This window comes from Vicugna pacos, chromosome 23 (assembly GCF_048564905.1).
Source record: "Vicugna pacos chromosome 23, VicPac4, whole genome shotgun sequence".
Classification (NCBI taxonomy): domain Eukaryota; kingdom Metazoa; phylum Chordata; class Mammalia; order Artiodactyla; family Camelidae; genus Vicugna; species Vicugna pacos.
In genome coordinates this window covers 11,534,035-11,560,256 of record NC_133009.1, presented here as the reverse complement: position 1 = coordinate 11,560,256, position 26,222 = coordinate 11,534,035, and the positions used below count along the sequence as shown (strand labels likewise).

Here is a 26,222-nt window from a genome sequence, read left to right as displayed (position 1 = left end):
CACAAAATAGTCTTATCTGTTCATTAACCAGGCTCCAGAGAACCGTAAAACCTCTGGGAAACCCTATGAACAGTTGACTCAAGTATGATCATGAAACAAAAATAATTGAAATGGACCCAAATAATTGAATGGACCATCTTTAAAATGATTTTTGGGAGGTGGTGTATAGCTCAGTGATAGAGCGCATGCTTAGCATGCTCAAGGTCCTGGGTTCAATTCCCAGTACCTCCATTTAAAAAAAAAATTGTTTTCAAATGGTTTTGTAATGCAGGTTGCAATGAGGTGGGAAAGCATAGGTTGTGACTGCAGAATTTCTGGGTTCAAATCCTGGCTTACTCACTCACTGCCTAAGCAACATTAGGTAAATCACAGAACCCCTCAAAGCCTGAGCTGCCTCACCTTTTATACGAAGTTTCTCACTACCAAAGAGTAAATGGAATACTGACTGTCAAAGTGCTTTGTAAATAGTGCTAGATAGATGTCCTTTGTTTGAACAACCCTGTTATTAGATTTCAAGAACTCTGAATCTGGATTTCCTCAAGTGGAGCCCAGGAATCTGTATTTTCAAATACGATTCCGTAAGTGTGTGCCATTAGGCTTGGGAATCAGCAGCAACTGCACCACCTGGGAAGTAGTCAAAATGTAAATTCTCAGCCACTCCAACCTCCTGAATCAGAAACTCTGAGGTTAAGGTCCTGCAACCAGGGTTTTAAAGAGCCCTCCAGGTGATTCCCCGAGCCAAGTCAAAAAACCGAGAACCACCTGGTCTAGGATATTACTTCTCAAGCTTTAGCGTTCATACCGATTACCTGGAGGTCTTGTTAAAACACCTAGGAGGTTGGGGTGGAAGAGGTGAAGTGATTCTGTTTTTAAAGGGGCTCCCAAGTGATGCTAATGCTTCCGATCACACTTAAGGTAGCAAGGACCTGGAAAACACCAGTCCCCTAGCAGAAGGAGTTCTCACCCTACAGGGCCACCTCAGGCCAACACCTGACAAGAATGTAGAGACAGAATTTCTTTTTCTGCACAACCCCCATGACTGCGGGGTGGGGCCGGGGAGGAGTATGGGGAGGGGGTCTTCTAAGTTGCCCTAAGGTCATTGTGCCTGGTGGAGGATGAGGATGTGTGGATTGGGAGGACAGTAGGATGCCATGGCCCTACCTGGGGTAGCTATTTATGTGGTTGGAAAAGGGAGATAACAACCCCTTGAGGTCCCGATAGCACAGAGATAGCTCGGTGGGGGTCACCCCAGCCCTGGAAGAACCTGATTGTCTTCTCTGGAATCTTTTCAGCCGGATGAGTTTTGATAGGGGAGGAAGAGAGAAGAGCTGATTTCGATAGTTTTTTTTTAAACCTCACAATGTAACACTGCCTCCTGATTACAGTCTCCCCTACAAGATCCTGCCCCTGGGGAAAATGTGGCCAGAGAAGACTTTGATGTCAGATGCACGAGGATCTTTCCAATGATGGAAAAAATAGACAGTATATTCAAACAAGGAAAAACATGTGGCAGAGCCTCACCCCTCTGGGCCCTGGGCCCCAGCGCCAGCCTCACCAACACCGGCCTCTCATCAGCGAGCAGGGCGTTGAGAGGAGGTTCTGCGGGATGGGGAGAAGCGTCTTTCTGGGTTTTAATGAGATCATTTATTGTCTCTTTGCTCTGACGAAGACTGTAAATGTGACGGGTGAAATATAAAGAATAATTAGTCCCAGAGGTGACTCCATCCCCTACAATATGTCTTTTCTTCCTCTCAGCCTGTTGAAAAGTTTACTGCTTCCAGATGCGCCTGATTTCAACAGTTAAGAGGAGCCGGCTCCCTTTGAGCTGCAAACTTGTCAGGGAAAAGCTTGTTTCTGGAAAAAAAAAAAAAGGCGTAAGCTGGCGAGATGATTCCTGAAGAAACAGCTGACGTCGGGAGGAAATATGGCCGCAGTAAAGCACTGCTGGCCTCCCCGGGGGCCTTGACCCCTAGGAGGGGGCGGAGGAAGGCCTAGGTCAGTCCCCCCCACTCACGGTAGCAGCTTCTCACTAATTAGCAGTTAAAGGAATCCGGCAGCCTCCTAAGGAGACATTTGTGAGGAATGTTTTCCTCAGATCCTGCCAGTGCTCCAGCAAAGCCAGGGAGCCCCAGCCCAGCCGGGAACTTCCTGCTTCCACAGAGCTCAGGACAGGCCTCAGCCACCGTCTGGAGGGGCCACTGGAGCCCACACATCAGTCTTTGATAAACAACAGCCACTCCCACTTTAGAAACATAAGCTTTGCAGTCCCTGCCAGTTGCCTGGTAGTTTGAAGAGAATCGTAAGAGCTTTGAGCCCCCAGGGACTGCAGGATCCAGCCTCGTGACTTCAGACAGGCGAAAAGCTAATGTCATGCGAGAGTGGCGCTTTTTTTCCTCAAGTCAGCCTCTATTTCTGAGGCTCTTGGAAGCTGAAGGGTGCCCAAGGCGGGGGGCTGTTCTGGGAAGGCAAGGTGGTGGGGAGGGCACAGCCAGATATCCCAGATGTGGGCCTCAGGAGGCCGGCCATGGGGGAGCCTGGCTGAGAGCCCTACGGCCTGGGATCTTCTCTGGCAGGAGGGAACAATGTTGGGGAAGAACAGATGCCCATCCCTGAAAAGGGACTGAGGAGATGGGCCTCGAGCGGTGGGTGAGCTTCACTCTGCTTGCCTGGGCGGGAGCAGAGGGAATGGAAATAAAAGGGTGGTGGTGTAGGGGGGCGTACCTCCTATGAAGGAAGCAGGGAAGTCTAGCACCGTGACCCCCATGGGGTAGAGACTGACTGGATGGGAGGAAGCAGTGCGTGATGAGTTTGTGAACGCTGTTTCTCTCCTTCCACCCTGACCCTCACTCATCCCACTCTCCTCTCAATAGCCTCTTTGCTGGGGTTCCTCAAACATAATAAGCTTGCTGTATGTTTTAGTTTGGGCCACCCCCAAAGCAGATTCTGAGCTGAGAGGCACAAACAGGGGCCACGGATCCATTAGGATTCTCCAAGCAGAGGGCCCACAGTACATTTTGGGGGCCCTGAAAAATGTTTTTTTTTGTAGACACAGAAGAAAAAATAAAATTACCAATGAAAAAGGTTTGAATACATAATATTAGTATATTCATCCTTATGCCAATGCAATCATAAAACAGACTTTTATTTTAAAAAAGGTTTTTTTCAGGAAGGGGCCCATGGCCACGAAGACAAAACTGCTGAGGACCAATGAAAGTCACCATGTGGCCCTGAGTACAGTCCTATTGTCACCCATGGAACCAGTAAAGAAACTGAGGCTCAGAGAGGTTAAGTCGCTTGCTCAAGACCCTGGCTAACGGGCTGTGAAGTGAGGATTCCAGCCTATGGGGGTCTGACTCGCGTGGCTCTCGCTCTTCCCCTCACTCTGCAGAAATTTGCAGGGTTTGGGTGGGCGGCAGGAAGAAAAGTGTGGGAGGGAAGATGTGCCTGCTCCCTTGGCTGCTCTCATTTCTCAGGAAGGGACCTGGGACGGCACCCGAGCCTCTGGCAGCTCGACATCTGCAAACAGCCTTCACGGTGCATCTCTGCAGACTCTTGGAGCTGCTCCGTCTGCTGCAGCCAGATGCGTATTTGTGGCTTTCCTCCTTGGCTTCTTTCCCCAAGTTTTCATTCCTTTTATTCTGAGATGGAGCTGAAATTCTTCCAACAGGGCCCATGGTGGACACCCAGAAGTCAGTAGGGACTCCAAAAGGAAGTTAAGGCTGGGGAAGGGGGCCAAGAAGAGGGGGTCCAGTCTAAAATATACAACACTCAATCCTTTATTACTCACATGTGGCCTGACCGCCGGTGGACTGGCTCCAGGAAAATCTGAACCGGGGACTAAGCCTCACTCCCGGCTGTCCTGGCCAGGCCTGGATGTCTCCCCCACATCTCACCCCAGAGCTAGGCTTGTTTTTTTTTGATTTCATAGCTGCAGAAAGCACTGAGTTGTGCTCAACAGGTTTGGTTCTTCTCCCATCTCAACCACAAACTTGACCTGTGTGACCTTGAGCAAAACGCAAAACCTCTCTGGTTTCCAGTTTCCTCATCTGGGAAAGGAGAAGGCTGTGGGCCTCGATGATCTCTGAGGTTCTAATAATTAAACAAATAGAAAATCTGTGTGTCTAAGCTGAAGAGTCTAGAAAGGTGTGCGTCTTGCCTTAAAAAAAACAGCCCCAACTTTGGTCCCAAAGGCCACTAACGCCCCTTTTTGGGAGTGTTTTATTGAGGACAACCTGGCGCTGCCCCCTAGTTCCGGCGGGGTAACGGCGAACCGCGGGTTTAAGCGGACATTCCTCGCACACAGTATCTGCGACCCTGACGCCCCGGCTGAAGCAGGGGCGTTTCTGGGGAGACGGTTGGAGAGCTGGCGGCCCAGTCCGGTCAAGGGCGGCCCACTCGGACACCTGTGCCCGACCCATCCTCCAGGGCCCGGGGCAGACACAGGCAGGGCCCGGAGCCTCCCGGCGTCGCCTCCCGCCTGGGCCGTGTTTCCCCAGGGCCCCAGCGGCTCCGGCCCGCGGAAGTCGCGCGTTCTTTCTTTCTTTTCTCCTCGTTAGTCGAGCTGAAATCTGATCGTGGAAAGTCTGGGGCGGGTCTCAGACCCGGCGGCTCGGGCTCCCAGCGCCTGGGGCGATTCCTGCTGGAGGGACCCGGGCTGGGCCCGCCGTCGGGGCGGGAGGTCGGACACCTCGGGAACCGCCGCTTTGTCTCCGCGCGAAGCAGGAGAGGGAATTAATTGCAGGGGCGGGGCGGGGGAGGGGGCCCGAGTAAGACGAGTGACACCTGACAGCTCCCCCATTCCCCACCCCTGCTGCTGGGGGGTGGTCCTGCTAATCCCCTTCGCGAGAGGAAGCTAATTGCTGCAGCCAGAGATGGCAGGATAAAAGCCAGCGAGGACCCACACCCACCAGGCCTGGAGTCATGCTATTTGCTGCTAAATTAATATAATTATATTACCTAATGCAAAAACCACGTTAAGAACTCCGGCGTTTGGCTCCAACTAGGAGCTTCTGATGGGTTAAAGGCAACATCTTGGTTTAATTCCCTCTTTTTTCCCTTCCTTCTCCCCCTCCCTCCCCATCCCGCCAACTACAAATGTCAGAAATAAATTATCGAAACCAGATGTAAGGTTTTGGTGCACATTTTCGGGCAGTTCTGTGCTAACAGATGCCTTGTATTAATAATGTACAGTTGTGACAGGAAATATGGTTTAGAGTCCTGGAAAAACATGAAAGCTAATTCCATTACCCCTTTTCATGGTACCTACTTCTTCTCAAATGCTCAACTGGTTTGGATTACAGCGAAACTTTAGAGGAAAAATGATTTGGTCTGAAACGGTAACTTAGCCCTGCTTTCCAGCCTCTCCCCTCTCAAGCAGCACCCACCTTCCCAGGCACCTGCAAACCTCCATCCTATGTGCAAAAAACCAGAGATGGGAACATCTGGGCCTGGTCACTCCTCAGGGGACACGCCTCCAAGTGTTCCCTGCTTTCCTGTTCATGAGGACTTAGTAGACAGGAAAGCACGGCCAATCATCCCAGCTTCACACTATTGCCTGGGACAGTCCCTGTAAACCTGTCCTACCCCCTCACACTTCACTTGGAGCAAAAGTAAAAACAATAAAACACTTTTATGCTCGAGGAACCAGATAAATTCCAGTAATTGATCTCAGGAGAGGGATTATTAAGGGGCTAAGTGCAATGCTTTCCAGAACCGGGGGTGTAATAAGCATGAAGCCAAACAAATGCACAATTTGTTATCTGTATTTCATCACTTGATGCATTGCAAGCAACTGGCTTGAAAATGGCTTTTCTCCTGGAGAGGAGAAGGCACTAAAATAGCTGTAACACATCCATTGACAGTTATGCTCTGTTGCTGAAAAATGTCTGCATTCACTGTGTCTCACACAGGCAGGCACACTCGGGAGGGTCAGAATGTTCCTACTTTCCTCTTTAAGGGACAGATTCCCCTCCATTTTTTGCCACTGTACAATGCAAAAAGAGAAAACTTCTTCCTGATATTTGCCTCTCTCACCTTCTGCCTGCAAAGAAACAAGGCAGCCAGCAAGGACATCCTAACTGCCCTGGGTCTGCGATGAGAAAGGTTTTTCCTATAGATAGAAAACAGTTACGAAGGAAAGGTATCTACCAGTTCAGTTGGGGTGGGGCCATCCAAAATAATAGCTAATATTCGTCTAGAGTTTATCGTGGCCAGGCACTGTCCTATCTGCTCACACATCTTGTGTCATCTAATCCTACCCATGTCTGAGAAGAGAGGTGCAGAACAATTGTATCTCTGGTTTATAGATGAGGAAACTGAGCTTTAGCGGTGCTGAGTCATCCCCTGAAAGTCAGAGCCAGTGGCAGAGCCAGCACTCGAAATTAAATCTGTTTGATTACAAAGACTTTTTTAACAACCACAACCATGATTTCAACCTGATGGGTAAGGAAAGTATATCCTGAATTACGGGCAAATCTGAATGGTGTCATTCTTTTAGCAAAACATTTTTGCACGCAGGGTGCACAAAGTCCAGAATAAGTGAACAAAGGCTGCCCTATAGACATTTTGTGTTAATGGCACCGATACAATGAGAAGAAGCTACTGGGAGTCTGAAGTCAAAAGTCCTGGCTATGAGCCCTGGCTTTCACCCTTGCTGGCCACAAAATCAAAGCTGTCTCTTTGGCTTCAATTTCTGTACCTTTAGGGTTGACGTGATAATACTTGCCCTGCTTGTGAAGGCTATGTGAAATAATGGCTCTATGAATTTTTGTCAAATATGAGTTAAATAGCTGTGTGAACTTGACACATTCCTTTACCTTTCTGATCTTCGTTGTCTCAACTGTAAAACCATGGCACTGAAGGAAAGAACATGTAACTTCAACTCTGGCTCTGAAATTAACTGTACATTTCAAGGATGGGTGATGTGGCATAGTTCAAAGGAGCAAAAGCCAGGAAGCAGAGAGAGAATGCCTTTCAAGAAGGAATAGCTGAATAACTCACTGTACATCAACACTATGGACTAGCGTGTAACCAACGGACAGGAAAAATCAGAGCTATGCCAGATAACACAGAGGAATTTGTATGAGACGTCATTAAGGGAGAAAAGTAAGATGTGGGGCTAGAAGGTGTATGATTGATCCTATATTTGCAAAACAATGAACAGCACTCCCCTCACTATGTGTATAGTATGTATTCTGTGTAGAATATATGAACCTAGAGAAAATATGGAAAAATATACTCTATATTAAAGGCATTAAGGTAGGTAGAAAATGTGGCCGGGGCTGATCATTAAAAAAGGAAATGAAAAGACTGCATTAAAAAATAATAGAAAAGCATGTCTACACTCCACACATGCATTTGTTTAAAAATACGTATGTGTGAATATGTGCTATTTTTAAGGTTAATCAGTCAAAAGTTATTTAAAATAAACAAAAATTTCCACTGAAACCTGCGTTGAGGCAAGAGCTCACTTACATCCATCTAGGTACCAACCAAATGGTGCTCCCATCACAAATTGGCTGTGTGTCAACAGGTATTTAAAACAGAAAGTTCCCTAAGGTAGTCTGAATATTCCCCCTGCCCTTAAATCATGTTTACACTGCACACTTGCCTATGAAACCCTGTTCTCTTACAAAGAAAACCTTCCCAGCTCCTACGCCAGCACTTTGCTGTGTTCAACAGAGACCTGTTTGCAGAAAGTAGCCCAGAGGCAAAACCAAGCCCTTGCCCCTGCGGAGATCACTTACCTTCTAGCGGGGAAGACAGATGATGAAAACAAGAAAATCAGGTATAGAACAGGGAGTGATACAGACTGGGAATAAAAATGAAGCAGGGAAGAGAGTAAGAGAGAAGAGAGTTATCTGCATCTGGCACCAAATTCAAGAAAGTATTGGGGGGAGGGTGTGGCTCAAGTAGTAGAGCGCATACTTAGCATGCAGGAGGTCCTAGGTTCAATTCCCAGCGTCTACCCTAGAAATAAATAAATAAATCTAATTACCTACCTACCCACCCCCAAAAACCTAAATAAGTTACTCTTCAGAGGTACTGAAAGAAGAGCCCCAAGGTGGTGGTATTTGGGCAGAGACCTGAGTAAAGTGAGACAAAGAGTAAAGCAGAGGCTGGACCAGGATGAGGGAGCGAGTTTGGTGGGTTTGAGGAGGAGCAAGTTTTCATCACAATCTGGTCTGTCCACCACGGTCTCCCACCTGGTCTGCTGCTCTACCCTCGAGCTGGTCTCTGTTTCTGTTTCTTATTTTCTATGGTCGATTTTCCATACTTGCATCCTGAGTGATCCTTTTAAAATGCAAATCAGATCATGTTTCAACAATGTGCAGAACCCTCTAAGACTTTCCCATCCTTCAGAACAACACTCAGACTCCCCCTTGGCTGCAAGCTCCCCTGGTTCTTGTTTTAGCCACCTCTCTGACCTCAGCTCACCACCTTTCCCTGAGCTCACTCGTGCGGCCTCCTTGCTCTTCCTTGAACAGGCCAAGTGCACATCTGCCTGGGCCTGCAGTTCCCATAAATGGACCCATGATTCATCCAATTGCTCCAGCCATGGATTTAAGAGCCATTCTTGACTCCTTTCTTTTCCCACACTCCACAGCCAGTCCATTAGCGAGTCCAGACAGGTTTACATTCTAAAGAGATCCCAAATCAGACTACTTATTATCATCTCCATCAACAACGTAATCCGAGCCACCATCATCCACCACCTGGATTACCATAGCAGCTCCCTAAATGGCCACCTTGCTTTCCATCTTGCCCATCATGGTCTATCCTTCTTCACCCAGTAGCCAGAAGGATCCCTTTAAAACATTGATTCAACATCCAAAAAATATTTACTGAGCACAGCTATGTCTATTTTAGTTGCTAGAGATTCAGCACTGAACAAAATAGGTAAGGTCCCTGCCCTGCAGGAAGGAAAGGTTTGGGAAAGAAAATGAAGGGTTTGCTTTTGTACATATCAAAATAAGCAGTCGGTTGAATCAGTCGATATTATCAATGGGTACGGAGATGCAGCTTTAGCTAGCGGCCCTTTATTGTTGTCCCTTTAAAACGTTAGTTGTACAAATACTGCACTCAGGATGCTCTGTTTTTCCCAGAATTAGAATGCTCTGCACCCGGCTGGTGATAGATGCTTTGATATCACATTCTGAACTACAGTGTGTGTGTGTTGTACCTAAGATCTAGTCTGGAATGATAAAATTTTCAGACATTTTAAAAATGCAAATTATAATTCTTTGCTAAAGCATATGAACCATTTGGAGAAGGTGCTCAGGAAGCAAGCTTTTCAATAAAACACAGAGGCAAGGATATCTGTCTAATAACTCTTGTCAGTTCCAAAAAAGGATTTCTGGGGAACAGCTGTACAGAATTGGTTAATTTTAACTGTCATCAATCACAATTTAAGTTTTGTCTGATCCCAATCTTTGATTAAAATGTTTCTTCCGAGTTTTTTTTATTTATTTATTTATTTATTTATTTATTTATTTATTTATTTAATTTATTTATTTATACTTTGGATGTTTGCCCCAAGTATTTGGAGGGCAAAGATCATGGTTTCTTCTTCATTTGACCCCAATGCCTGGAATAGTCTGTGACACAAAATAAATGTTTGTTGAATGAATGAATTAAACTTTCCTAGGGCAGACTTTAAATCTAAGTCCTCTTTCCAAATTGGAATAAATACTGGCATAAAGAAAGACCTTTCTAGTTTTTTATGGGCATTTCAGCAAGAAAAGTGTTATGACTTCCCCTTTCCACAGGCAAATACTAAAACTTTGTTTCCATGGTTCTCAGCTCTTTTCTTCCAAAACTTCGTATTTCAAGAGTCCAGCTGTAGGAAATAGAAACCATTTACCTACGTTAAACAGAAATACTATTTACTATCAAGAATTAGGTGCCTGTAAAATTGTTGGAAGGGCTGAATCAGCAGGCTGTAGACTGTGCCTCATTCTGGAATGACACCCAGAATGGCACCCCAGAGCTGCCCCAACAGGGGAGCTGACACCTAGATGGGGGAATCTGAAGCTGATGGATTAAAAAACCCACCTGGCCATGGCTGTCACGGAATTCAGGGGTCAGCAACCTGTCATCACCACCACCACTATACCCACTGCCTCCTGACACCTACAAGACTGGTGACAGAACGCTGGAAGGCTGCTGCAGAAAAACATGGAGCAAAACCCTAACTGCAAGGGAGTCTGAGAAACAGAGCTGAGTTTAGCAGCCTCTGGAATCCAGGAAGTCATGCTTGGGAAGGTGGAATAAATACTGAGTGCCAATCAAATGTAATCACCACAGTCCTTTCACCCATTTTGGCAGAATAACAATAATACAGCTAACATATTGCATTTACTTGATGGTAGTTTAAAGAGGAAGGACCTATCCATGGCATCTTTACTAGGAGAGCATTACACTCCCCCACCGACAAACAACTCCCCACTTTAATGGATGGGAGGAGGAACTACACTCTATTGACTTGAGGGCACACAACGTCCTTGCTGAAGCTGAAAGTAGGGAGCAAGAAACAGAGATGTTTCGGGCGGTAAGAGGAAGGGTGAGCTAGGGAGAATTTTCCGTTTCGAGTAGGCATCTTTTACTTTGGATTGATTTCTCTGTGACTGTACTGGATGTTTTTCAGCTGGTCAGTGTGCAGGGTGGGGAATGGACACAGCTGTCCCCAGGCTGAGCGGAGAGGCCCCGTTCTTCCTCCTAGGGCCCTCAGGGGGTGTGACTTGGTGAGCTGCTCTCTGCTAGAATGTGGTTCTAATTAAACACAAAGCTTGACAAAGAAAAAATAATTAAATAAAAATGGAGATGGCCTGAGGGTAGGAATTGGAGGATTTGAAGGAGGCCCGTGGGGAGAGCATCATTTAAAACCACCGTGGAACTACATGTGTTAGAAGCTAGGAGAAGCTAGGGCAGAGCAGTGTATAAACAACACCAGAACCTAAGAACAGCTGAATAGCTTCTTGAGAACCAGAAGTGCAGGAGGAGACCCCAAAGTTTCTCAGCTTGTCTCTACTCCCCCATCAGTGTTCTAACCAGAACCACCCCTGGCACCAGAACAAGCTAGGCTGTGAATGGCCCACCTCACCATAGGGCAGGTGAATCAATGGCAGGACTGTTAAGCTACGACCCACTCAAGAACACTGGCTGAATGGTCCATGGGGAATAAGATTGATTTGGTCAATGACCAAATGAGGTCTAGCCAGAGTTGCTATGGAGATGGTGATACGGCAGGGGGGAGGGGAAGAATATATGGAATTATATGTTTAGGAAGGTCTGCCTGGGGAATCCCTTCAGCTTGTGACTCTACCTCCTGGTCTAAGATGGCTGCTTCAGCTCCTGCCATAACTTCTACCCTCCAGCTAGCAGGAAGGCGAGAAGAGGTAATGATGAGCATATCTTCTTCCTTAAAGGAATGATACAGAAGATGCATGCATCTCTTCTGCTTGCATCTCATTGGCCAAGACTCTGTCTTACATCCGCACTGGTCTGCAAAAGAGGCTGGAAACGTGGTCCTCAGCTGAGTAATAATGTACTCAGCTAAATCTTGGTGATTCTATACTAAAAAAAAGAAGGGAAATGGATATTGGAGGCAAACCAATATGCTACAAAACTACTGCATATTTGGGGAACTAAGTAAAATTTTCATTCCTAATGATTTCTGAAAATAGCTGGCAAAGTTGTACCACATTGTTTGTGACTAATATTCAAGAGGCCAAACTGTGCACGGAGTCAGAAGCTGGAAGCTTCCTGTAGAGACCTCACTACTACGTAAGTACCAAAGCCGCTTCTCTTATTGTTGCTGACAGAAGAAGTCTTGAGTTGTCCGAGTCCTCTCCAGGAAAATATTTTGAAGACTAATTAAGTCAAATGACTGTTAAATAAACTTTCTTCTTCTTGACTGATTCCATCTATTACCACTGAGATTATTAAGAAGCTAACCTTTCCTGAGAAAGGATTATAAAAGGGCAGAACATACCAAGCCTTTTAAGTTTGACAAAAATACTCTCTTAGATTATTATTAGATTCTGAGATATGCTCTGAAGGTGAGGAAGGAGCTTTTTGGAACAGAGCCAAATGCGAATGCTGATTTCAACAGCTGGGCGAGGTCTCTGCCAGTGCTCGGGGATCGCTCCTGTGTTCTCCATCCTGCTGTTAGATACCTAAGACATAGGTTTGCATATATTGAAATATTTTTATTTGCCCCAAGCCCTTTCTCGAGGGAACTGGGATACAAATAAACCTTCATCACTAGAAAGTGAGAGTGGGGTCAGCACCTTTGTTTTTCCCCATTCTCTCCTGACAGGGATGTTTAATTTTTAAACAATATGTATGCTATGAGAAGGGATCAGTGCTAGCCTCAGATGGCTTTTTCTGTCTTGCAGTTGCCCTGATAGGAAAATAGGAGATAGAGAGAAAATAAAAGACACTGAGTTCTTAACTTTTTATCTTTTTTGGGACCGTACACCACTTTGACAGATTACTGAAGCCTCTGGACCCCTTCTCCAAATGATGTTTTCAAATACATAAAATAAATACATAGAATTAGCTGGGAAACCAATTGTATTGAGAGAGTGCTCTACTCATGACATTTTTATCACCTCAAAAAGGAACTTGTATTCTTTAGTTTATCACCTCCCATTCTCCCAAGTCTCTCAGCCCTAAGTAAACAAGATTCCCTATTCTGGATAATTTCATATGAATGGAATTATATATGATTTTTTTGTGCCTGGCTTCTTTCCCTTAGTATATTTTCAAGTTTTATTCCTGTTACACCATATTTGAGTTCTATATTCATTTTTATGACTGAATAATATTCCATTGTATGGACATACCACTTTTCGTTTTTCCATTTGTCAGTTGATAGACTTTTGGGTTGTTTTAAACTTCTGGGTGTTATGAATAATGCTGCTGTAAACATCTGTAAACATCTTCAAATTTTTGCAAAGACATATATACTTAGGAGTGGAATTCCTGGATTATTTATGGTAACTCTATGTTTAATCATTCAGGGAACCGTCAGACTGTTTTCCAAAAAGTTGCACCATTTTACATTCCTACCAGCAATGTATGAGGATTCCAGTTTCTCCACATCTCCACCAACCCTTGTTATTATATGACCTTTTGATTCTTGCCATCCTGGTGGGTGATTTTGATTTTGTATTTCCCTAATGACTAACGATGACAAGCAACTTTCCGTGAGCTTATTGACCAATTGTTTATCTTCCTTGGAGAAATGTCTATTCAGATCCTTTTCCCATTTTTAACTTGGGTTACTTGTTGTACTATTATTAGTGGTAAGAATTCTTTATATAGTCTGGATATAATTCCTTTTGAGATATATGATTTGCAAATATTTTTTTCCCATTCTGTGGATTGTCCTTTACTTTCTTGATGGTGTCATTTGAAGCAGACAAGTTTTTCATCTTGATGAAGTCCAAATTATCTAATTTTTCTTTGTTCTGGTGCTTTTGGTGTCATATTTAAGAATCCTTTGCCAAATCCAAGGTTATAAATATTGACTTCTATTTTTAAAGAGTTTTATAGTTTTAGGTCTTAGGTAAAGAACTTTGGTCCATTTTGAGTTAATTTTTGTATGTGGTATGAGGTAAGGATCCTTCTTCATTCTTGTGCATGTGGGTATTCACATTTTAACTATTTGAAATGTGATTATATGTCTTTCCTATGCCAGCACCACAATGTTTGTATACTGTTGCTTTAGAGTAAGTTTTTAAATTGGGACATATGAATCCTACTTTCTTCCCTTTTTGTCTTCAAGATGGTCTTGGTTATTCTGAGTCCCTTGCAAATCCGTAAGAATTTTAGAATCAACTTGTGAAAGAAACTTTCTACAAAAAAGTAGTAGTTCAAATACCACAGACTGTCACTGTTCTAACCAAAAATTTGTTGATTTTTCTTCAGTAAATATTTCTTTATTTGCTATATGACTTTATGCTCATTTCCAGAGACTTTAAATGTTGTTGTTTTTAAATAATTGCTACCAGTTTCCCTGAGGAGTGGTCCTGCAGAGCTCTCCATTCTGTCACGCCAGAAGTCAATCTCCCGAACTAAACTCCTACAACCCTGTAACAAAGAGGAAAAAAACAACCCAGGACTGATGAGGATACCAAACAACTAGAACTCTCATCCATTGCTGGTGGGAGTGTAAAATTGCACAAACCCTTTGGAAACAGTTTGGCAGTTTCTTATAAAGTGAAACATTCCACCTACCCTGTTACCCAGCAATCCCACTCCTTCATATTTAGCAAAGAATAATTAGAGCTTCCGTCCACAAAAAGACTTGTGTAAGAGTGCTCATAGTGGCTTTATTCCTAACAGCCTGGAAGCACCACAAAGGTCCATCGGTGAAAAAGATAAGAAAACAGAGATACACGCGTTCAGTGCAATAGAAAGGAATAAACTGCTGAGACAGGTGGCAACATGGATAGATTCCCAAAACATTATGCTGAGCCCGAGAAACCAGATAAACATGAATATACAACGTACATTTCTTGCATGTGACGTTCTAGAACAGGCAAAACTAATCAACAGTGAACGAGATCAGCAGTGGTTGCCTGGGGATGAGGGGCGGGGGCGAAAAGAGGGATTGTCTAGGAAGGGGCCTGAGAGAACTTCCCAGGGTGAAAGAGTTGTTCTGTGTCTTGAAAAAAGATATGCCTGTATATGCCAAAATTCATAGAACATTGATTTTTAAGATTTGCACATTTCACTGAATATAAATTATACCAATATTGAAAAAATAAAGGAAAAAAATCAAACAAAATACATAATGCAAGGGATCTGGAGTCAGACATGGAGACTGGCAGGAGAGAGACAGCCTGGATTCTTTTCAAGGAAGAGACCAGGACAGACACCAGTGTCAGTGGGATCAGTACATACAAACAGCATAGGTAAAGAAACGACATGGACTTGGAAGAAAAAAAAAGGACCAAGGCAGGAGGAAGGATATTACTTTTTGAGGAGAGGGGAATTGGATCAGGGTATCTGAAGATTAAATGGAGCATAGAGAACTCCAAAGAATCTTCTGGAAAAACATATTGGACATCAAAATATGTTCAGCCCAAAAACCCCCTTTTTACTCACCTCAGTGACTACAACTGCCCTGAATTTGCCCTGTGGCCACTGCAGACCTACAGGTCTGGGGTCTCTTGGGCTTCGTGGGCAGGGTATGTCCCTGTGGGGCTGTGGTCCTGGGAAGGCCCTCATCTGTCTCAGGGGTTTTTCTCTTGGGACCTAGTGCCTTTCCTCGGGTCCAGAGGATGAAATCTGTACTCCTGGAAGGATGCTGTGGAGGGGAAAGAACAAGGAGGGGATGAGAGAGGAAGAGGGGGAGGATGGGGTAGTATGCAGTGGGTTAGGGGGCACCTCCTAACGGGTGGGGGAGTCAGTGGTGAGGAAAAATGCCTTCTTCTGAAAGTGATCCTATTTCTATGCTGGAAAGGGCCAGGCTGGTGTTTCATCATTATTTTAAGGATTCTTCATAGAGAAACCTTCAGTCATAGAGCTCTCTGAAATTATAATCTCTGATTTTCAAAAGCGCTGTGATTTTCCCATGAGGAGAAAACTACCTTCAGGAGATTAAGAGCACGGACTTTGGAGTAAGGCATTCAAATTGCTGTGTGACCTTGGGCAGATTACCTGGCGCCTCGGAGTCTCTGTTATCTGGGTATTGTGGGCTGAGTTGTAACCCCCACCTCTGGAATTCATGTGCTGGAGTCCTGACATCAGAGTCCCTAGTACATCAAAATGTGGGTATTTGGAGAGAGGATCTTTAAAGAGGTGATTAAGGTAAAATGAGGTCATGTGGGTGGGTCCTAATCGTGTCCTTCTAAGAAGAGGAGACAACACAGAGAGACAACCGTGGGAAGACACAGGGAGAAAGTGGCCATCTACAAGCCCAGGAGAGAGGTCTTAGAAGAAACCAACCCTGTCAATCCCCTGGTCTTGGACTTCTAGCCTTCAGAACTAAGAACAAAAAATTAATTTCCATTGTTGAAGTCACCCAGTCTGCAGTACTTTGTAATGGTAGCCCTAGCGAACTAATAAAGGGACTGTAATTCCTACGGATGGAATTGCTGGGATGATTAACTGCGATAATATATGAGACACTGAGCAGAGTGCCTGGCACATGGCGAACGCCCAGTAAACGGCAGCTTAAGTCTACAGTTGACCCTTGAGCAGGAGTTAGGAGCAAACACCCTCCAGGCAGTGGAAAACTCCACCTGTAACTTTGCAGCCGGCCCTCCATATCCACAGCTCTGCATCCTCAGAGTCAGCCAAGCAGTGGGCCATGTAGTACTGTAATGTGTATTTAGTGAAAAAAATCCGTGCACAAGTGGACTCAGGCAGCTCAAACCTGTGTTGTTCAAGGGTCAACTGTTTTTCCCTCTGGAAATGTAAACAAAGTGTAAGAGAGAGCTTAGCCTGTGTCAATGGACATGAAGCTGGGGAACATTGTGTATGTGTGTGTGCACACAAGTATGCAGTTTGCATGTTAGCAAATGGAATATGTCAGTCACCTGAATGCATCCCATGAGGAAGCCTGGAACAGAGTGTAAGCTTTCCGAGGGCAGGGCCCCAGAACGGGTCACCAGACTTCTTTTAGAGAAACCTGGCCGGGGGGGCCAAATCCAGCCCTCTTCCTTTTTGGTTAAATCAAGTTTTATTGAAGTGCTCATTGGCTTACATATTGTCTCTGGATGCTTTCATGCTTAAAAAAAGTAGAGTTGAGTAGTTGGGACAACAGAGGACAAAGACTGCGTGGACCTCAAATCCTAAAATATTAATTTTCTGGCTCTTTGCAGAAGTGTTTACCAACTCTGTTATAGAACCCGGTGTAGTAAGGACTCAATTTTTTCTTTCCCCTTTTCTTCCTTCTTGTTATTAAGAGAGACCAGCAAAAAGGATAAAAATGGAGATGGAAGGTAACTTAGCTTTATCTCGCCTCACCCTTCTATCTATGAGGAAGCCATTTCACTGGAGAAATGATTGTTCATGAACTCCCACAACTGGTTTTGAGAATCTACGGGGTGTTACAGCTACTGCACCTGTTGCAGGGATTACAGAGACGAGTGACGGCATGGACTTTGCATTCAGAGTTCGGCTTATCACAGCAACAAGTTCAAGATTTGCTTTGTCCTTTTGTTTTGTTGTTGTTTTTGTAGGGGTGGGGAGTAATTTGGTTTATTTGTATTTGTTGTTTTTTTTTAATGGAAGTACTGAGGAATGAACCCAGGACCTTGTGCATGCTGAGAATTCACTCTACCACTGAGCTATACCCTCAATTCAAAATGGCAAAGTGTCCAATCACCTGTCAATGGACATTTAGGTTGTTTTCATTTCTTGGCTGTTGTAAATAGTGTTGCTATGAACATTGGGGTGAATATATCTTTTCGAATTAGAGTTTTCTCCAGATATATGCCCAGGAGTGGGATTGCTGGATCATATGGTAAGTCTATCTTTAGCATTTTTTATTTTTTCCCCCTTACTGCTTTCCATAGTGGCTGCACCAAACTACATTTCCACCAACAATGCAGGAGGGTTCCCTTTTCTCCACACCCTCTCCAGCATTTATCGTCTGTGGACTTTTGAATGATGGCCATTCTGACTGGTGTGAGGTGATACCTCATTGTCGTTTTGCTTTGCATTTCTCTGATAATTAGTGATATTGAGCATCTTTTCATATGCCTCTACTCAGACATAAAAAAGAATGAAATAATGCCATCTGCAGCAACATGAATGGCCCTACAGATTATCGCACTAAGTGGAGTAAGTCAGACAGAGAAAGATAAATAATAATATGATATCACTTATATGTGGAATCTTAAAAAAAAAAATGACACAAATGAACTTATTTACAAAACAAAGACTCACAGACATTTATGGTTACCAAAGGGGAAAGGGGGAAGGAGGATAAACTAGGAGTTTGGGACTGGCTGATACAAACTACAATGTACAAGAACAGATAAACAACAAGGTCCTACTGTACAGTGCAGGGAACTATATCCAATAGCTTATAATAGCCTATAATGAAAAAGAATATGAAAAGGAATATATATATATGTGTATAACTGAATCATTATGATGTATACCAGAAACTAATACAACACTGTAAATCAACTATACTTCAATTAAAAAACGGGGAAGTGTCGACATCCCAAAAAGTCAGAGTTCTGCCTGTTTCCTTACCTGTAAAATGGGGATGTTCTGAGAATCAAGTGTGCTAATATATATAAAGCAATTAAACTAATGCCTGGCACGTAGTTTTGCTGTTCTTAATACCATTGTTAATTTCTGTTCCCTGTGAACACCGAAAACCCCTATCTTTTTCAGTTTCTATGAACACAATCTACATCCTTCCCTGCAGAGAGCAAGAGAGGTGGGGGCAGAGGGGCAGTGGAAGCTGGAAAAGCAGAGGCAAGTAACCAAAGGCGCCTACTTGGCACCAAAGGCTGCTGGATGCCCCCACTTTACCCCCCTTGGCCCCCATCCCCACCCCAGCCTGTGCTAATAGAATTCAGAAGGTAATACAATCCCCGGGCTCTGAATTCCTAGAGGATCCTGGCTGGGGGCGCCAGGAGCTGGCAGGAGGCCGGGAGGCAGAGAGGGCTCTGATAAAGATCAAGTACCCACAGCCCTCCCCTTTCACCCGGCCGCCTCCTGAAGCCTGGCCTCAGCACAGGTTTGCGGATTTTCTCCAATTGGCTGCCTGGGGAGAAAGTGTTCAAGCCCAGAGTCTCAGGAATGGGAGTCTAATCAGATCCAGGTGTAGAGAAAACCTCTCGCCCCTTCCCCTTGCTCTCGCTCCTTCCCCCCACCACCCTACCCCGAGCTGGGAGGGGACAGGCGTGGCCCCACCCTGGAGGGCCTTCCCAGGGGGGCGACCTAGTGGACAGGGGGGTCCCTCAAGCCCTCTCCACCCATTCTGCCTGGGGCTGGAGCTTGAAGATATCCTCCCTGTCACCCTGCAGGGGAATCTAAATGGAGACAAGGCTTTTGTTCCTTTTCCCTTCCTCCAGGATAAACAAAAGTGGAAGTAAACAAACAAACAAACAAACAAAAAAACAGATAGTTGGGCCAGAGAGGGAAGGAGGGCAGAAAACACATAGACCCCTCCCTGGCTGTGAGGAGACAGCCGGTGCCTAGGGCTCCTCCTCTGGTGACAGAAATGTGAGACAGCCAACAGAGAGAAGAGGAATAAGACAGAAACGTATGAACAAGATCATGTGCAGCAGCCGGGCAGAGCTATCAGGGATGGTTACACCCCATTGTTGTAATACTGGCTCTGAGAAGAGAATGGTGTGGGGACATGCAAAAAGAATTTTTTGGACTCTTTTAGGAACCAAATTCCTGGCAAAGCATCAACAGCTAAGGTAGCTAAGGCTGGAGTGCTTCCTGCCTGCTTCTCACTGAGGTTCGGAGTCAACACATCCTGGATGCTTGTCTACACCAGGCACGGCGTAGGTCTTCCACGGCGTCCCTTCTCATTATTCACGGTAATTTTATTTGTAAAGTCGCTGTGAACCGTGAATTAGCAAACACTGAACCATTGCTCCTGGGGGAAATACAGATTTAGGTTCCTGTGAGTCTCTGGTTACAACATGTTCCTCAACCAATCAACACGTAACCTTGTTTTATGTGTTTATTTAATATATATTTTTGATTCATTAACATTGAACTCACAGCCAATAACTGTAACTCACGCCTGAGTGAAGCTTATCTAACACCCGTATTTTCTCCATAAGTTGCATCACTGCCTTCTTGTGCTTAGGAATAGTAGACAGCGCTTCAGCACTGCATTTGTGGGCCATTTTAAACAGTGACATTGTCAACAAAAAGCACAAAAATGCCAAAAACATGGCACTAAATGAACCACAAAGCAGACACCTGTTTACAGTGAGAGCCAGAAAAAGAAGGCAGAGCAAGCCTTGTTTGAGCTCAGCTGGAATCATGCGTATCAGGTGACTCAAACTTTTGCACCTTTGTGCATGTCCAGGAATGATTGTGAAAACGCAAATATTTATTTTAGGCTTACAAATAAATTTTAGTAAGTGAATTTGCAAATACAGAACCCTGCAAATAATGGGGATTGACTACATATCCCATTCAGTTTTTCTAACAATCCCATGTGGTGGGAATTATTGTTCCCACTTTAAAGATTAGAAAACTGAGGCTCAGAGAGGTTATGCCATTTGCACAATGTGATTCAGCTAACAAGTGATACTTTGTATTTCTCCGACATCAAATTTAAGACACTTCACTTGGGAAAAAACACTACCAGAGAGGACCACCCTGCCTCAGTCAGTCCTTTATTCTGTATTTATTCACTCTACCTAAATGGGCTTGCTCAGCTGCTGCTGTGAGTTCATGTATTCTGCCTGCCTGATTCAGGAACACTTCTCAGGTTGGGGAACCATATCCTCCCTCCCCCAACCCCAAACTGAAGCTCCCTGAGTATAGAAAGGGTCTCTCGCACCGTTTATTCTCCAGGAGTTCCACAAGCAGATTCTTGAAAAATCATCCCCATCCCTTGCCTGGATCCAGCCAGTGCTACAAGCTCAAAGGACACGCAGTCTGGGGCAAGTGTGGGAGGCCAGGGGAAGGCTCTGCACTGATTTATTCAGTGGATCCAACAAGTATTGGTCCCCTGCTGTTTGCTTAGCTCAGTGCTGAGCTCTGCTGAGGGTCACTGTGAAGACATAGGAAACATCTCAGTCCTGAGCCTCCTACAAGGAGGTCGCATGTGGTATGGAGAGACTGAACAGGACACATAGGTCATGGGCTGGTCACGACCACCCAGGTGCAAGGCCAAGCTTGGAGCAGGACTTTAGTGGATAAGGGGATCTATGAGGCTGGAGTGGGTGCTTCTTCATGGAGAAGGAGTCTTGAAGTGGGCGTCAAATGGTGAATGAGAGAGAAGGAAGGAAGAAAGGAAGTCCAGGCATCTAGGAGGTGGGAACAGGCATAGCCTGTGAGGACACCAGTGTGGCTAGAGTCTGGGCTGCAGGTTCGGGATGGGGTTGGGCAGTAACGGAAAGCCATCTGGGGAAGAGTCCATGACAGTAAGGGAGACAACGGAGCTGCTGGTTGAAGTTTAGAGGCTGGGGCTGCAGAAGGCAGCACACCCTCAGTTCCCTCCCCAACAACACTGTGTGGAGCCCAGGAAAAATTCATCCAGGTTCCTTCTAGGTACAATGGGGCCTCAGCCCCTCCCAAACTCGGAGTCCCAGGGCATGAAGAGCCAACGCAGACACCCAGACTGACAAGAGGACATACTACAGAGAAGCTGAAGGGGTTCTGGGTATGCCATCTTCCTCCAGAAACCCGGAGCTGTCTTCACCTCCCCAACCCCTTTATTACATTCCTTCCTCAACCCACCCCAATCTGGCTTCTGCCCCATCACTCTAAATAAAGCCATTTCCACAACAGTCACCATTGACCTTCATATCACTACTTTCAGGCACATTTTTTTCCTGTGCTCAACTTAGTGGCTACTTCTCTCCTGGAATGCAGTCATCAGGAAGTCGGGGAATTTTGCGATAGTCCCAGCACCTAGAACAGGCTGGTATAGAAGGCGGTTGATAAATTTTGATGAATGAATGAGTGAACTGACTTCCAATGGCTTCTGCGATGCCACAGCCTCCAGTTTTCCTGTTACCTGTTTGTCTGCTCCTTCTCTGTCTCCCTTGTAGACTCACGTCCTTCATCCTGCTGTGTAGGACCACACCAAGACTCCATTCTAGGCTCTTTTCTCATCTGTATTCTCTTTCCTTGGGAGATCTGATCCACTACCTTCAATTACCACCTGTGACAGACTGTATTGCCAGAGAAGAGTCACATCTATATACTTACCCCATCCCACATAGTCTTCTTACAATATAACTGACACTTTTCCACCAAAAAGTAGGATCTGAGTTCCCTTCCCTAAAATCTGGGTGGCAGCTTACGCCTTCTTTGGCCAACAAAGTATGGCAGAAATGACACTGTATGACTTCTGAGGTTAGGTCATGTAAAGGATACGGTTTCCACCAGGCTCTCTCTTGGGATTTTTATTTTTGGAACAAACCCATCCTGTTGTTGAGGAAGCCTGGGCCACATGGAGAGGACACATGTGGGTGCTACAGCCAACAGCTAAGCAGCTAAGCTAAGGTCTCAGCCAACATCAACATCAGATACTTCCAGCTCCCAGCCATTGAGTCTTCCAGCTGAGACCTCAGACATTGTAGGAGTGGAGTTAAGTCATCCCCTCTGTACCCTGTCCAAAGTCCCAACAGACCAAAACCATAAGAGATAATAAATGACTGTTGTTGTTCTAAGTCTCTCTGCGTTGAGGTAATTTGTTACTCGGCAATAGACAACCACTACACCATCTGTACGCTGATATCTCCATTTATATTTCCACCTCAGTCTTCTCCTTTGATCTCTAGATCCATATTCCAAATGTCTACTCATCATGGCCACTTGGCGGTCTCAAAGGAACTGGAGTCTCACCATGGCCAAAGCTAAACTCTAATTTTCCCACAAGCCTGCTCCTTTTCCAGTGTTTTCTCTGTAAATGGCTCCACCTTCCTACCATTTTCACAGTCCAAAAACTTAGCCCTCATCCATAATCCTTTCTTTCCTTTCTTGATCTGCAACAAATTCTGTCAAGTTCGTCTCTTAAGTCTCTCACTAATCTAACTACCTCTCTTCATCCTCACTACCAGCCTGCTTCAAAGCACCATCACTTCTCACCTGCCTCCACCCCTGCGGTTTCCCAAGTTCCCAAACCTTCCTTGATTCTCTCCAATTCGTTCTTCACGCTGCTGTCACAGCGATCCTGCGGAGAGCGCTGGAATCTCTTCCATGCTCTTACATTCAAGACTAGAATCCTTAGCATATGTTGCAAGGCAGTAGGAGACCTAGCCCTTGCCCAGCCTCTCTGGCACAAACTGTGCCGTTCTCCCCTGGATCTCTGCTCTGCACTCCATTGCTGTTTGTCAGTTCCTCGACTGGGCTGTGCTCCTCCCAGCAGAGGGATGCACACAAGTGGTCATCCTCCCAGGAAACTCTCCTCCATTCCCCATCTTTTACCTAATTAATTTTTACCCGTTCTTCAGTCTGACTCTCCAACCCCCATGTAAGATCTTCTGTTATATGATGTCACAGCTCCAGGTACTTTTAACCACAGCATATCTCTGTAATTGCATATCATCCATGAGATTGCTTGATTAATATCCCCCTTACAATAGTAAAAGCTCCAGCCGGCAGCAGTCACATTTGCTTCACCCAGAGAGCAGGGAGAAGGCCTTCTGTGATATCCGCGCGTATGGAATGAATGACTTAGGGAGCAGAGGATCTAAAGTGGAGAAGTGAGCAGCAAGTCCAGCCTTGGAAAGCCAAGAGAACATTTCCCAGTTTTATGAGCCCAGCAAGCCAGGGAGATTTTGTCAGGAACTCCCCAGCACTTTATCCTCTCTGGAAGACACGTTTTTTCCTAACAAAATATAAATTTCCTTCAGGTTTCAGACCCCAGCACCAGCGTGGGAGTGAAGGTTGAGAATGCCAATTAGTTTAAATCAGTCCTGGTAATCCCCTTGCCCGGGACTGATTTAGGAGTAGGCCAGGATACAAGGCGAGTGAGACGGGAAGGGAAGCTGGGCTTTACAAAGGAGCAGGAGGATGCTCTTGGGTGAAGAGAGTCTTGGAGCCTCTGCAGTCTCTCGAGGCCCTGCGGGAACACAGGCCCCATAAATGGCAGAGGAAAATCCTACCAGTAGAGAGAATCCAGCTCTGCAAATAACCAACCACGTAACTGCCTGTGATGGGGGATGATAAATGGTTTCTTATTGGTTTAAGCCAGAGTTTCTCAACAACATCACTACTGACATTTCAGACCACACAGTTCTTCATTGTGAGGGGCTGTCCGACGCATGATAGGATATTGACCAGCACCCCTGGCCTCTACGCGCTAGATACTAGGAGCGCTGTCGCCCCCATACGGGTTGTGAAAACCAAAAATGTCTCCAAACATTGCAAGGTGTCCCCTAGGGGACAAAATCACCCCCTGGTGAAAGCCACCTGAACCAGACCATCTGTTATTTGCAGCCAAAGGCATCTTAAGTGAAACAGCATCCCCTGAACTTTGTTTCCTCAAAACAGGCTCATCTCTTTCCATCTTCGAATACCCACACCTTCCTCCAGCCCCAGACCTGTTCACAGACAGCCATTCGCATGATTACACCTTCCCACCAAGCGCCTTCAATCCTGGCCTGCCTCACCTCTTACATGAAGTTTCGAAGTCTTGAAACCTCACCGCTGCAGCCGCAACCCCCGACCGCCTCCACCTTCGCCGTCTCCCGCCCCTTGCCGCGGGAGCTGATGGGAGTGCTCGCGCTTATATGCTCGTGCTCGGACACAGGTGACGCTATTCCTCCCACACATCAGGTGAGGCCACTAAATGTTTCCTTCAAGCCTCCCCTACCAAGGCTCTTTCTCCACGCCCCCATTCCTGCCTCATTTGTTTTATCAATCTGTCCTTCTATCCATCCATCCGTCCACCATTCGACACATATTTGGCACACTTACTAGGAGGAGTTACAGTAGGCACTAGATGGAAAAATTGATAAGATACGGAACTAGTTCTTAAAGAGCATACAGCATGGCTAGGAAGAAGACAGTCTGCTAAGCCAATGAGAAGTGCTACTAATATAGATGACATCTGACCTACTATGGAACAATGTACTTTCACACCCTGCCTTACCCTCACATATAATTAAGTATTCAAGATGATGCTAATAAAGTCTTCACCTGTACCTGAAGCAGGCCGAACAGGATCATATCTGCCCATGTGGTTAGTCTAGTTCCAGTAACTCGATGAACTTGGGAGAAATAAGAAGGCCTAAGTTTCAATGTATTCTGTTAAGTCAGACTTTTTTTTTCTTCCCCTCTGGACTTTTCTCCAACTGGTCTGAATTAGTGAGGTCCAGCTGTTTCTATTTAAAGAAAAAGGCAACAAAATCTTCAGGGTGTGCCTCCAAAAATCAGGCCAGAAGACACACACACACACACACACACACACACACACCCACCCCACTACCACTGCCACCAACTCCATCATCCACACGCTCTGCCCTAGGGACAGGGACGCACACTGACACACTGTCAGGCAGTTGAGGGGAAAAACAGAAATTGGGCTTCAGCTCAAACAGCCTGACGCTAAAGAGATGGAAGGGTGGCCGTGGGAGGGGCAGGGAGAGAGGGGGTTTGGCGAAGAAACAGTTCCAAGCACAACAGAAAAGGTCTCGCCTGAAGATTCTGGATTTCCTCTTTGGTTCTTTCAAAGAATAAGTCTCTGGTTCTCTTTGGCTGGGAGGCCCGCTCTTGCGGGGTGTGGCCTTGGGCTCCCTCTTCCCCTTCACAGTAACGCTATTGTTCAGAAACTGCGGCCAATTTATGGAAAGAGGTGGAATGTTTATGTAACTGACTCTGCTTTAGACAAGACGTTTGAAAGGGAAAAAAAATGACAGATGGAAGGAGGCCAGTCCAAACAGGGTTTTTCTTCCTTTCTGGACACAGATGTTGGAAAACGGAGGAGAGGGAAGGAGGGAGGGAGAGAGGAGAGTCAGGGAAGGAGAAGGAATGCCAAAGTCCGAGCTGGCTGGACGGAGACGGCTGAGTCTGTCTCTGTGGCCAGAGGCAGAGCCTTGGAGCAGAACCTCGGTTTTTGGAAGCTGAAGTTCTAATTAAATAGGTCAAGCCCATCAGAACTGCTCTGGTGTGGGGTCTGGATCTCATTAGCCTAAAATGGGTGGGGTGGGGCTGGCCATGGGGGAGTGGATCCCCTGGTGTGTACTTGGGGGGTGGGGGCCAGGGATGAGGGAACTTCTTTACTGCTTTCCCCAGAGCCAGGCCCCAGGCAGCTGGAGCTGCCAGGAGGGCCAGACCACAGATGGAGAATGCGCTTCATTAAGCAAGGAGTCCGCTCTGCAGCCCGGAGGCCCAGGCAGACTGGAAAAATCAGAACTGCTTTGAGGGGGAGTAGCAGGGACAAATCTCACCCCTCACCCAGCCCAAGTGAGGAGTGAGGAGTCAGGACAAGGGGACTGGTGTCTATAACTTCCCTTGAACTTTGGCAGCTAACTCCGGGTGCCGGTGCTGGAGGCAAAGGCAGTACAAGGAGGAGATAAAATCTCTGTCTCCCAGATTAC

General features: G+C 45.7%; 1 long non-coding RNA gene across 2 annotated transcripts; it reads right to left on the bottom strand.

Moving 5' to 3' along the window:
- Positions 1 to 1,086: 1,086 nt before the first annotated feature.
- Positions 1,087 to 24,386, bottom strand: LOC140688608 (uncharacterized). Of its 2 annotated transcripts, none has more exons than XR_012063306.1 (3): positions 24,294 to 24,386; positions 15,118 to 15,319; positions 1,087 to 1,854 (listed from the first exon to the last, which is right to left on the bottom strand). It is a non-coding gene; the product is annotated as an uncharacterized lncRNA (long non-coding RNA). The 2 variants fall into 2 exon arrangements; XR_012063307.1 differs by lacking the exon at positions 1,087 to 1,854 and adding an exon at positions 12,487 to 14,097.
- Positions 24,387 to 26,222: the final 1,836 nt, after the last annotated feature.